Consider the following 14,027-nt stretch of genomic DNA (forward strand, 5'->3'; position numbering starts at 1 on the left):
GAGGCCAAGGCAGGCGGATCACCTGAACTCAGAAATTTGAGACTAGTCTGGTCAACATGGTGAAACTCTCTCTACTAAAAATACACAAGAAATTAACCAGGCATGGTGGCATGTGCCCGTAGTCTCAGATACTCGGGAGGATGAAGCAGGAGAATCGCTTGAGCCCAGAAGGCAGAGGTTACAGTGAGCCAAGACTGCACCACCGTACTCTAGCCTGGGCAACAGAGTGAGACTTCATCTCAAAAACAAAAACAAAAACAAAAACAAAAAAAAAAACTTTTTTAAAAAGAAAGAGATTTTAGAATTAAAAATCAGTATCTCTTTTAATTTTATTGAAAGCAAAGCAATATTTTAAGCAAATCTTGTTCTAACATAGGGGACCAAATTTTTTTGTTTTTTATCAGTGTAGTTTTAATATCAAATCTCAATCTTTAGAAAGACTTATAATTTCCTTTTCATTGTAGCTAACTTGATCATATACAAAATTTATTTCATAGGGTTTCTTTTCACAAACCTTATTATGACTTAGACTGTTTATGAAATGCTTGGACTTTTTGCTTTTGTCTGTACTTTCTTAAATAACTAGACATTTTACTTTAGAACAAAAAATTTACCATACAAGACTTTTTTCTCATGTAAAATTATTCTCTTTTAACCTATCTTACCAAAAATATTCATAACTTTTTTCACTTTTCTCTCTCCTTCTTACTGGTTCCTTTCTATATTGCTCCTTACTTTAAAACAACCTTAAATAACCCCTGAATTAAACACAATTACTTTTTCTCAGAAAGAACATATTTTTATGCCTTCTTATAATTTTCTGTCATTAAAAACACATCTTACTTTTTTGACACATTTTAAATGTAGAATTATATATATTAACTAGAATGTTTAAACTTTCAGTAACTTTAAATTTTATTGAAAACCTAGGAGACAAGAAATCTTGAATTGTCTGTCACATGACAGTATCTTACAAATGAGAACTCTTTTATAATTTTTAGAAACATTTTCTCATAACAAAAACATTTTTTATCTTAATTGGAATTGACCTAGATGTTTAATGAGCATCTATTTTTGAGTTTAATTAGGAAAACTTTAAGATTTTAAATTACATTAAAAGTTTATGTATGTTTATCCCATTTACATTTACTTTATTTATTTTTAACAGTTTACCTAGATTACTTATGAAAACTGATATATTAGACAAAGCTAGTCATCATTTCAAGTTATTTTCCTGTCAACCAATTTTATAGCCTGTGAATATCAGATGTTCACTTAAGAAAGAACCTTAAAGTTAAATATATGAGTATTTTGCTGATAACTTGGAAGATAGTTGTTTTTATTAAAGCAAAAATATTTAATCAGTCATACTTATCAAAAGATTTATTCAAGTCATGTGAACTTAGATATTTGGGACTACTAATTCCTGAGCATTAATGTATTTATAAGTCAATCTGGTACTACATAGAGATTTTATAGCTCTGCTTTTAAAATTCTGGTCATGAATCAGGTAAATTTCACTAGTTTAAAAGGAGAGTTGAATTAAATTGTGCCTTTCAAAATGGTACAAGTTAAAGTTATCTGTCCTGCATGACCGAAGCCCTTACTGAGTGTAGCAAATTTATATCTTAAAGCACAGAGAAAGAATTTAATCCTTCCATAAGGCTAATGAAGTTTTACATCTCCAAGGGACTGTGAAGTCCAGCAGGGCATTTAAAGGGTATTATCTGATATTGGATAAAGGGTTTAATTGGGTTTACTTCCACTTTAATGGGGGTGGTTGAATACGTTTTACCAATGTCAGCAGGAGATTGGGAGCATAAATGATCCAGCAAAACTTGCAATAACTCATCAGTGTCGTTCGTCAGTCTTGGGTCAGAAAAAAATGTTGGTGATAATTGTGATCATTTTAATTGTTTCATTTTCATTCTTTAGTTTTTCTGTTTGCTCCTTCTGTTCCAAATGTAAATACATTTTCCCCCTTTTGAGAGAAGGAAATGTGTGTATTGTGACATTGCAAAAATCTCTACCTAAGAGACAGATGGGAGCCAAGAGGACAAGTAGAAAGGAATAAATTCATTTAAGGAAGAATATGAAGGCACAGTGGTAGAAGGAGGAGAAGCAATTGGAATGAAAGGGAGAAAGCTTTTGAAGTCTTTTTCAAATCAGAAATAGTATGAGATAGCCTTTTGCTTATGTCTTCAATGAAGGCCATTTTTTTCCCCTAGGATTTCTTTTAGGAGCATCTCACTGCTATTGGAAGTAAGTCAATTTGTCTGGTTCTAAAACCAGCTTTTTCCAATTGTGTATGGCAATACATCAGCTTAGGCATTTTCAAAAGATCCCCATTTTGACCAGTGCTGCTTATGACCATCCTGGGTTACATGGGTTCACTTATCTAAGTACTTGCAAGAAGAAGAACCCTAAGTGTTACATATCAAACCAGCTGGTGCTGTTTCCCATCTTGGTTGTTTTGAATGAAACAAGTAATATAGTGGATCAAGTGTGGTGGTTTTGAATTTTTGTTCCCCAAAATTTCACTCAATAGGCTGAAAAGATTCTCTTACATGTCTCTGATTCCAGAGTCACCTCCAAAGAAGTTTCAGGGTATTCATGGGCAAGAGATAATCAGTTTTTATGAAGCCTGCCAGCTGAGCAAAAAGTTAATAGTGTGGGGATTTTCCTGTGAGACTGCTCCATGTTGTGCGGGGTATGCCCTGACACCTCTGCTATTTTGGGTTTCCTAAAAACCACTTGGTTGTAGACAGAGAAGGTTTCTTAACTTCAGAGCAAGAGTGCCCTCCCTCATGCACTCAAAAAGGAGAAAGCTAAGGAAAGGTTGTCCCATTCAAAACCTTGAGAGAAACAATTCACAGAGCTCCTATTTTATGCTACCCTAGGATTCAATGAAAACTCCTGTCTAGTCAAGGAGAAAACCAGCTTCAAAAAACCAGAACTTCCACCATGGTGAGAAGTTCATTTATTTTGGGAGGAACTCATCTGCAACACCCAGCCAGGGCATCCAAGTTCAGGAACACAATGTGTTATGTGTTCATTACCAGTACCTGCACAAAGGTCGGAAGCCGCTCTATGTGGTCTAGGGAGGTCACTCCAAAATTCTGCCAACTACATCAGAATGTTGACCAAAATTAAGCCTGTTGAGAAAGAAAGAATTTGAAAATGGTTTATTGAAAGCCAAATGTGAGGATCAATCCAAGAAAACACACCAACAAAGTTGAGAGTGTTCCAGAGTCTGTTACAAGTTGGAATGATTTTATAGGTAGAGTTAGGAGAAGGAAGAGGGACTCCTCACACCAGAATTGTCCTTTCTCATTGAAGGATACAATAGAGAGGTTACAATCGTTGGATACAGATTGCAATATACAGACTCAAATGTCTTCATGCAAGACAATCAGTAAAATTTTATGATTCAGAAATAAGTCAGCACCCTTCTCAGGGTCAGTGGGGTATGCATTAATCAGTGTGTCAACAACTTGAGGATCTCATCATGAGATTCAGGAACAGGATTTCACCAGGAATCACAAGACCTTCCCAAGGTAGGTTCATTTGGAAGCCTGTTTACTTTTAAATTAAACTGTCAAAAGTGGCCTGTAGGTTTTCGCTATCCTTTCTCGGCTTGCCATGTGGATGCAGAGAAAAGGGGGTCAGCCATACTTGAAACTTACCCAATTGTCCCATAGAACTGATGTTTATAGTTTCTTTTGAATAAACGTGAAACTTGACCCCCCCGTTTTGAAACCTCAGAAAGTTCCATTTGTCTTATCTGAGGCCCTTTCTCAGGAAACCAACCATCAGGCCTCTCAGACTGTATCAAGGAGCTGAAATACACCAGGTCACCACATCTGGAAAATGCAACCCAGATAACTCACCCCCAATGGCTGCCTAACTGACTACCTGCTTCTTGTTGACATACTCCTCTTCTTTACCCCTAATTCCTGCTTTGCTGCATGTAGTTATATTTCTTCCCTATAAACCCCTAATTTTAGTCAGTTACAGAGATGGATATGAGACTGATCTCCCATCTCCTCAGCTGCAGCACCTGTTTAAAGCCTTCTTCCTTGGCAATACTTGCTGTCTCAGTGATTGGTTTTCTGTGCAGTGAGCAGCTGGACCTGGATCAGGGTGTTTCAACAACAGATTTTGGTTTCCTGACAGTAAACATGTTGCTTGTGGCTTGGCTGCCATGGGCCACGAGTCTCAGAGGCCCTCCTAAGCAGCTGCCCACCCAGTTTTGACTGGAGGTGAGTTTTGGATTCTCTCTGGCCCTGCTGCTATGTGCCCAAACCACATTCCTGACTGCCTAGGAAGAATAGCCTTTGAAATTCTACATCTGCATCTGGATAGATGAGTGTCCTTTGTGGGCCCAGACAGCAATATCTGCTCTTCTCTACTGGGGAACATTTTAAAGGAATTTCCATTTGCAGGTTGAAAAATCCCAAATGACTGAGAAAGGGAAGCATCCTGACTGTTTTGATATGGACTTTCTTGATGGCTTGTTTGTAATTGTGTGTGTGTTCCAGCAACTGAGTGTTCATTGCAGGTACCAGAGAGTGGGATTGGCTTCTCTTGATTTGGGAAATTCCAGAGGAATTTCTGTTTGCAGGTTGAAAAAGCCCAACCGATGCAGAGAGGAAAACACCCTATTTTAGTTGGAACGGTCTTGGGGCTTGTTTGTTGTGGCAGCAGATGGATCATTGTGTTTTGGTGATTGTGTGTGTGTCGATATAGTCATGGTAAATTAGATTTTGATAAACTGATATTCTTTCATAATACTGTTTTCCCCAATATTCTTTGGAATCTGGAGTTTATTCTTAAATGAGAAAGTGGGATGGAGTTCCATGTAATCAGGCTTTTAAGTTGCTATTCTAAGCAGAGTTGGTCCTGGTTAGTATGTGATGTTCTCCTTTAGTGCTCTTTGGCCCCAGTGTTCTTTTTTTTTTTTTTTTTTGAAACAGAGTCTCACACTGTCACCCAGGCTGGAGTGCAGTGGTATGATCTCGGCTCACTGCAGCCTCTGCCTCCCAGGATGGAGCTATTCTCCTTCCTCAGCCTCCCAAGTAGCTGGGACTACAGGTGCACACCACCACGCCCAGCTTTTTTTTTTTTTTTTTTTTTTTTTTTGAGGCAGAGTCTCGCTCTATCACCCAGGCTGGAGTGCAGTGGCACCATCTCGGCTCACTGCAAACTCCGCCTCCCGGGTTCACGCCATTCTCCTGCCTCAGCCTTCTGCGTAGCTGGGACTACAGGCACCTGCCACCACACCTGGATAATTTTTTGTATTTTTTTTTTTTAGTAGAGATGGAGTTTCACCATGTTAGCCAGGATGGTCTCAATCTCTTGTGATCTGCCCACCTCAGCCTCCCAAAGTGCTGGGATTACAGGCATGAGCCACTGGCACCCAACCCCAGTGTTCTACTTTTTTTTTAATTTTTTTTTTTACTTTATTTTTTTGAGACAGTCTCACCCTGTTGCTCAGGTTGGAGAGCAGTGGTGCCATTTCGGCTCACTGCAACCTCCACCTCCTGGGTTCAAGGGAGTCTCCTGCCTCAGCCTCCCAAGTAGCTGGGATTATAGGCACCCGCCACCATGCCCAGCTAATTTTTGTATTTTTAGCAGAGACAGAGTTTCATCATGTTGCCCAAGCTGGTCTCAAACTCCCAACTTCAAATGATCCACCTGCCTCAGCCTCCCAAAATGCTGGCCCCAGTGTTCTTTGGAGTCTGGGGAGATTTGGCTTTTAAAAATCAAACTGCCATGAAAACTGCTTCACCCAAAATTTTGGTTCACAGCTTTCACTGGATAACCTATCAGGGTAAAGTTTAGCCATGTGAACATGTTTGTAGACTAGTGAGTTTGCATTGCTATCTCATGGCTATAATTCTGAAGTAAAAGCAACTGGATCTTTGTTTGTGTGTATACATGTTTAGATGTGTTTATGTGTATGTACCTTTGTTATGTTATACGTTATGCCAGCAAATTGGCTTATTGAAAAAAAGTGCTGGCCAGGCATGGTGACTCACACCTATAATCCCAGCACTTTGGAAGGCCAAGGCGGGTGGATCACTTGAGTTTAGACATTCGAGACCAGCCTGGGCAACATAGTGAAACCCAATCTCTATAAAATAAATAAATAAATAAATAAATAAATAAATAAAAACAAAAGAGTATTCATTAATTAAGTTCAAAGTTTTTTTCAAGTTCATATGACTTAAGAAAATCTTTAATAAACCATCTGGCTTTACAATTATTGGTAAAATAGGCCAGATGTGGTTGCTCACACCTGTTATCCCAGCACTTTGGGAGGCCAAGGCAGGTGGATCAGCTGAGGTCAGAAGTTTGAGACCAGCCTGGCCAACATGGAGAAAGCTTGTCTCTATTAAAAATTTAAAACTCAGCTACGCATGGTGGCAGGTGCCTGTAATCCCAGCTACTTGGGAGGCTGAGTCAGGAGAATCACTTGAATCTGGGAGGTGGAGGTTGCAGTGAGCTGAGATCATGCCATTGCAATGTAGCCTGAGTGACAAGAGTGAGACTCCACCTCAAAAAAAATTATTGGTAAAATAAAAATAGAAATGTCTTCAGAATTGTCAGCATATATTTCTGTTTGGGTTTTATGTTTGTCTCTGCTAGATATTTTGAGGTGACAGAGTTTGGCACAGAAGGTTATAAAACTATAAATCAGCGGGTGTGGTCACTCATGCCTGTAGTGGTCACTCATGAATCCCACTTTGACAGGCCGAGGCGTGTGGATCACCTGAGGTCAGGATTTTGAGACCAGCCTGACCAACATGGTGAAACCCTGTCTCTACTAAAAATACCAAAAAAGAAAATTAGCTGGCCATGGTGGCAGGTGCCTAAAATCCCAGCAACTCAGGAGGCTGGGGCAGGAGAATCACTTGAACCTGGGGGGCAGAGGTTGCAGTTAGCAAAGATCACACCATTACACTTCAGCCTGGGCAACAAGAGTGAGATTCCATCTCAAAAAAAAAAAAAAAGTATAAACCCAATCCAGCCAAAACAAAATGATCTTTCTTTTAATAAGCAAGACAATTTAATGTTGTTGATTTAATGAAAACAGTTGAATCTTCTGAGTTATTGGTGAAAATACCCATGTAGTTAATTTAAAGTTCTTACTTAGGTGAACATTTGATTCACAGATTATAAAATGGTTAACAAGGAAATGATGCATAAATAATCTCAGAAACTACTAAAAATAAATAAAATATAAATGGGTAAGTGCTATAGATAAAGTTTTTGTGTAATTTAAAATCTTAAAGTCATTTTGGATGCTCATTGGATGTCTGGTAATTTCCAATTAAGAAAAGGTTATGATATGGGGAAACATGTTTCTAAAAATTGTGGACTGTTTCTCATCTATAAAATGCTAGTATCTGATAGGCAACTCAGGATTTCTTGCTTCCTAAGTTTTCACTAAAATTTAACATTACTAAGGACAAGAATTCTAGTTAATATGTAATTCTGTATATGATACGTGACAAAGATGTGTTTTTATTGAGAAAAAGAATAATTTTGTCTAATTCAGAGGTTATCTGAAGTTTACTTCAAATTATGGGCTTGAAAAGGTTATTTATGAAACAAGGTAAAAAGGAACCAGTAAGTAGAGGAGAGAGATGTAAAGAGAGTTATGGATATCAAGATGTAATTTGGGTAAGGAAGGTTACAAAGAAAACATAATAATTTTGTATGAGAAAGGATCTTGTATGGTAAATTTTTGTCCTAAAGTAAAATGACTTGTTATTTTTTTAAAAGAAAGAAAAAGAAAATTTAGGACAAAACAGAAAGTTCAAGCACATCATAGATGGTCTGTGTAAGCCACAGGTAGTTTTTTTCCATTTCTCTGTGTATCTGTCTTCATGATCATACAGAAAAAAATAGTAAGTTGAAAAAGTTTACATAATAAAATATTATTTAAAACCTGATAGAAAATTGGAGAAACTTGACTAATTAACATTGCTCATAGTTAAAGCTCTTAGTCTTGATGAAGGTGGATTAGTAAATTAAGAAGTGTTGGCACTCCAAGATGGCCAAATAGGAACAGCTCCGATCTGAAGCTCCCAGCAAGATTGAAGCAGAAGATGGGTAATTCCTGCATTTCCAACTGAGGTACCTGGTTCATCTTACTGGGACTAGTTGGACACTGGGTGCAGACCACAGAGGGTGAGCTGAAGCAGGGTGGGGCATCACCTTACCTGGGAAGCACCAGGGGTTGGGGGATTTCCCTTTCTTAGCCAAGGGAAGCCATGACAGACTATCAGTCTGGTTAATGGTATACTGGAGAAATGGCACACTCCTGACCAAATACAGTGTTTTTCCCAAAGTCTTAGCAACTGGCAGACCAGGAGATACACTCCCGTGCCTGACTTGGCAGGACCCATGCCCACAGAGCCTTGTTCAGTGCTTGCGCAGCAGTCTGAGATCAACCTGCGATGCTGCAGATTGTGGGGGGGGAGGGGGCGGCGTCCACCATTGCTGAGGCTTGAGCAGCTCACAATGTAAACAAAGGCATGGAAGCATGGACTGGGTGGAGCCCACCGCAGCTCAGCAAGGCCTATTGCCTCTATAGATTCCACCTCTGGGGGCAGGGCATAGTAGAACAAAAGGCAGCAGACAGCTTCTGCAGACTTAAACATCCCTGTCTGACAACCCTGAAGAGAGCAGTGGTTCCCTCAGCAAGACATTCAAGCTCTGAGAATGGAGCATCCTCAAGCGGGTCCCTGACCCCTGTGTAGCCTGACTGGGAAATACCTCCCAGTAGGGGCTCACAGACACCTCAAACAGGTGGGTGCCCTTCTGGGATGAATCTTCCAGAGGAAGGATCAGGCACAAATATTTGCTGTTCTGCAGCCCTGCTGGTGATACCCAGGCAAACAGCGTCTGCAGTGGACCTCCAGCAAACTCCAACAGACCTGCAGCCAAGAGGTCTGATTGTTAGAAGGAAAACTAACAAACAGAAAAAAAAAAAAGCACCAACAACAAAAAGGGCATCCACACCAAAACCCCATCTGTAGGTCACCAACATCAAAGACCAAAGGTAGATAAAACCACAAAGATGGGGAGAAACCAGAGCAGAAAAGCTGAAAAATCCAAAAAATAGAGTGCCTCTTCTCCTCCAAAGGATTGCAGCTCCTTGCCAGCAAGCAAACAAAACTGGAAGGAGAATGAGTTTGATGAGTTGACAGAAGTAGGCTTCAGAAGGTCAGTAATAACAAACTTCTCCAAGCTAAAGGAGCATGTTCTAACCCAATGCCAGGAAGCTAAAAACTTTGAAAAAAGGTTAGATGAATGGCTAACTAGAATAAATTGAATAAACAGTGTAGAGAAGACATTAAATGACCTGATGGAGCTGTAAACCATGGCATGAGAACTTCGTGACACATGTACAACCTTCAATAGCTGATTCAATCAAGTAGAAGAAAGGATATCAGTGATTGAAGATTAAATTAATGAAATAAAGCAAGAAGACAAGATTAAAGAAAAAATAATGAAAAGAAACGAACAAACCCTCCAAGAAATATGGGACCATGTGAAAAGACCAAACCTACATTTGATTAGTGTACCTGAAAGTGATGGGGAGAATGGAATCAAGTTAGAAAACACTCTTCGGGACATTATCTAGGAGAACTTCCCTAACCTAGCAAGAAAGGCCAACATTCAAAGTCAGGAAATACGGAGAACACCACAAAAATACTCATCGAGAAGAGCAACCACAAGACACACAATTGTCAGATTGACCAAGGTTCAAATGAAGGAAAAAGTGTTAAGGGCAGCCAGAGAGAAAGGTCGGGTTACCCACAAAGGGCAACCCATGAGACAAACAGCAGATCTCGCAGCAGAAACTCTACAAGCCAGAAGACAGTGGGGGCCAATATTCAACATTCTTAAAGAAAATAGTTTTCAACCCAGAATCTCATATCCAGCCAAACTAAGCTTCAAAGGAAAGGAGAAATAAAATCCTTTACAGACAAGCAAACGATGAGAGATTTTGTCACCACCAGGCCTGCCTTACAGGAGCTCCTGAAGGAAGCACTAAACATGGAAAGGAACAACTGGTACCAGCTACTGCAAAAACATGCCAATGGTAAAGTCCATCAACGCTATGAAGAAACTGCATCAGGCTGGGCACGGTGGCTCAAGCCTGTAATCCCAGCACTTTGGGAGGCCGAGACGGGCAGATCACGAGGTCAGGAGATCGAGACCATCCTGGCTAATATGGTTAAACCCCGTCTCTACTTAAAAAATACGAAAAACTAGCTGAGCGAGGTGGTGGGTGCCTGTAGTCCCAGCTACTCGGGAGGCTGAGGCAGGAGAATGGCATAAACCCAGGAGGCAGAGCTTGCAGTGAGCTGAGATCTGGCCACTGCACTCCAGCCTGGGCGACAGAGTGAGATTCTGTCTCAAAAAAAAAAAAAAAAAAAAGAAACTGCATCAATTAACAGGCAAAATAACCAGCTAACATCATAATGACAGCATCAAATTCAAACATAACAATATTAACCTTAAATGTGAATGGGCTAAATGTCCCAATTAAAAGACACAGACTGGCAAATTGGATAAAGAGTCAAGACCTATCAGTGTGCTGTATTCAGGAGACCCATCTCACATGCAAAGTCATACATAGGCTCAAAATAAAGGGATGGAGGAAGATCTACCAAGCAAGTGGAAAGCAAAAAAAAAAAAAAAGCAAAAAAAAAACGGCAGGGGTTGCAATCTTAGTCTCTGATAAAACAGGCTTTAAACCAACAAAGACCAAAAGAGACAAAGAAGGCCACTACATAATGGTAAATCGATCAATGCAACAAGAAGAGCTAGCTATCCTAAATATATGCACACAATACAGGAGCACCCAGATTCGTAAAGCAAGTCCTTAGAGACATACAAAGAGACTGAGACTCCCACACAATAATAATGGGAGACTTTAATACCGCACTGTCAATATTAGACAAATCAACAAGACAGAAGGTTAACAAGGATATCCAGGAATTGAACTCAGCTCTGCACCAAGTGAACCTAATAGACATCTACAGAACTCTACACCCCTAATCAACAGAATATGCATTCTTCTCAGCACCACATCGCACTTATTCTAAAAATGACCACATAATTTGTAGTAAAACGCTCCTCAGCAAATGTAAAAGAACAGAAATCGCAACAAACTGTCTCTCAGACCACAGTGCAATTAAATTAGAACTCAGTATTAATAAACTACTCAAAACTGCACAACTACATGGAAACTGAACCACCTGCTCTTGAATGACTACTGGGTAAATAATGAAATGGAGGCAGAAATAAAGATATTCTTTGAAACTAATGAGAACAAAGATACAACATACCAGAATCTCTGGGACACATTTTTTTTTTTTTTTTTTTTTTTTTTGAGACAGAGTGTTGCTCTGTCGCCCAGGCTGGAGTGCAGTGGCACGATCTCGGCTCACTGCAAGCTCCACCTCCTGGGTTCACGCCATTCTCCTGCCTCAGCCTCCCAGGTAGCTGGGACTACAGGCGCCGCCACCACGCCCAGCTAATTTTTTGTATTTTTGGTAGAGACGGGGTTTCACTGTGTTAGTCAGGATGGTCTCGATCTCCTGACCTCGTGATCCACCCGCCTCGGCCTCCTAAAGTGCTGGGATCACAGGCGTGAGCCACCGCGCCCGGCCTGGGACACATTTAAAGCAGTGTGTAGAGGGAAATTTGTAGACCTAAATGCCCACAAGAGAAAGGAGGAAAGATCTAAAATCAACACCCTAACATCACAATTAAAAGAACTAGAGAAGCATGAGCAAAGAAATTCAAAAGCTAGCAGAAAGCAAGAAATAACTAAAATCAGAGCAGAACTGAAGGAGATAGAGACACACACAAAAAAAAAAAAATCAAAAAAGCAATGAATCCTGGAGCTTGTTTTTTGAAAAGATCAACAAATTAGATAGACCACTAGCAAGACTAGTAAAGAAGAAAAGAAAGAAGAATCAAACAGATGCAATAAAAAATGATAACGGGGATATCACCACCAACCCCACAGAAATACAAACTACCATCAGAGAATACTATAAATGCCTCTATGCAAATAAACTAGAAAATCTAGAAGAAATGGATACATTCCTGTACACATACACCCTCCCAAGACCAAACCAGGAAAAAGTTGAATCTCTGAATAAACCAATAACAGGTTCTGAAATTGAGGCAATAATTAATAGCCTGCCAATCAAAAAGATCCAGAACCAGATGGATTCACAGCTGAATTCTACCAGAAGTACAAAGACGACCTGGTACCATTCTTTCTGAAACTATTTCAATCAATAGAAAAAGAGGGAATCCTCCCTAACTCATTTTATGAGGCTACCATCATTCTTATAACAAAGCCTGGTAGAGACACAAGCAAAAAAAAGAGAATTTTAGGCCAATATCCCTGATGAACATCGATGCAAAATCTTCAGTAAAATACTGGCAAAACGAATCCAGCAACACATCAAAAAGCTCATCCACCAAGATCAAGTCAGCTTCATCCCTGGGATTCAAGGCTGGTTCAACATACACAAATCAATAAACGTAATCCATCACATAAACAGAACCAAAGGCAAAAACCACATGATTATCTCAATAGATGCAGAAAAGGCCTTTGACAATATTCAACAGCCTTTCATGCCAAAAACTCTCAATAAACTAGGTATTGATGGAACATATCTCAAAAATAATAAGAGCTGTTTATGAAAAACCCACAGCCAATATCATGCTGAATGGTCAAAAACCGGAAGCATTCCCTTTGAAAACTGGCACAAGACAAGGATGCCCTCTGTCACCACTCCTCTTCAACATAGTGTTGTAAGTTCTGGCCAGGGTAATCACGCAAGGGAAAGGAATAAAAGGCATTCATTTAGGAAAAGAGGAAGTCAAATTGTCTCTGTTTGGAGATGACATGATTGTATATTTAGAAAATCCCATTGTCTCAGCCCAAAATCTCCTTAAGTTGATGAGCAAATTCAGCAAAGTCTCAGGATATAAAATCAATGTGCAAAAATCACAAGCATTCCTATACACCAATAACAGACAAACAGAGAGACAAATCATGAGTGAACTCCCATTCGCAATTACTACAAAAAGAATAAAATACCTAGGAATCCAACTTGCAAGGGATGTGAAGGACCTCTTCAAGGAGAACTACAAACCACTGCTCAACAAAATAAAAGAGGACACAAACAAAAGGAAGAACATTCCATGCTCATGGATAGGAAGAATCAGTATCGCAAAAATGCCCATACTGTCCAAGCTAATTTAGAGATTCAATGCTATCCCCATTAAGCTACCAATGACTTTCTTCACAGAATTGGAAAAAACTACTTTAAAGTTCATATGGAACCAGAAAAGAGCCCACATAGCCATGACAATCCTAAGCAAAAAGAACAAAGCTAGAGGCATCATGCTACTTGACTTCAAACTATACTACAAGACTATAGTAACCAAAACAGCATGGTACTGGTACCAAAACAGACATCTAGACCAATGGAACAGAACAGAGGCCTCAGAAATAACATCACACATCTACAACCATCTGATCTTTGACAAACCTGACAAAAACAAGAAATGGGGGAAAGGATTCCCTATTTAATAAATGTTGCTGGGAAAACTGGCTAACCATATGTAGAAAGCTGAAACTGGATCCCTTCCTTACTCCTTATATAAAAATTAATTCAAGATGGATTAGAGACTTAAATATTAGACCTAACACCATAAAAACCCTAGAATATCATTCAGTACATAGACGTGGGCAAAGACTTCATAACTAAAACACCAAAAGCAATTGCAACAAAAGCCGAAATAGACAAATGGGATCTAATTAAACTAAAGAGCTTCTGCAGAGTAAAAGAAACTATCATCAGAGTGAACACGCAACCTACATAATGAAGAAAATCTTTGCAATCTACCCATCTGACAAAGGGTTAATATCAAGAATCCACAAAGAACTTAAGCAAATTTACAAGAAAAAAACAACC

General features: G+C 39.5%; 1 protein-coding gene across 10 annotated transcripts in view; it reads left to right on the forward strand.

Annotated features, from left to right (window-relative positions):
- SP100 (SP100 nuclear antigen) overlaps window positions 1–14,027 on the forward strand; it is a 136,951-nt gene that overhangs the window by 108,608 nt on the left and 14,316 nt on the right. The window lies entirely within an intron of this gene.

Source organism: Chlorocebus sabaeus, chromosome 10, assembly GCF_047675955.1.
Source record: "Chlorocebus sabaeus isolate Y175 chromosome 10, mChlSab1.0.hap1, whole genome shotgun sequence".
NCBI lineage: Eukaryota > Metazoa > Chordata > Mammalia > Primates > Cercopithecidae > Chlorocebus > Chlorocebus sabaeus.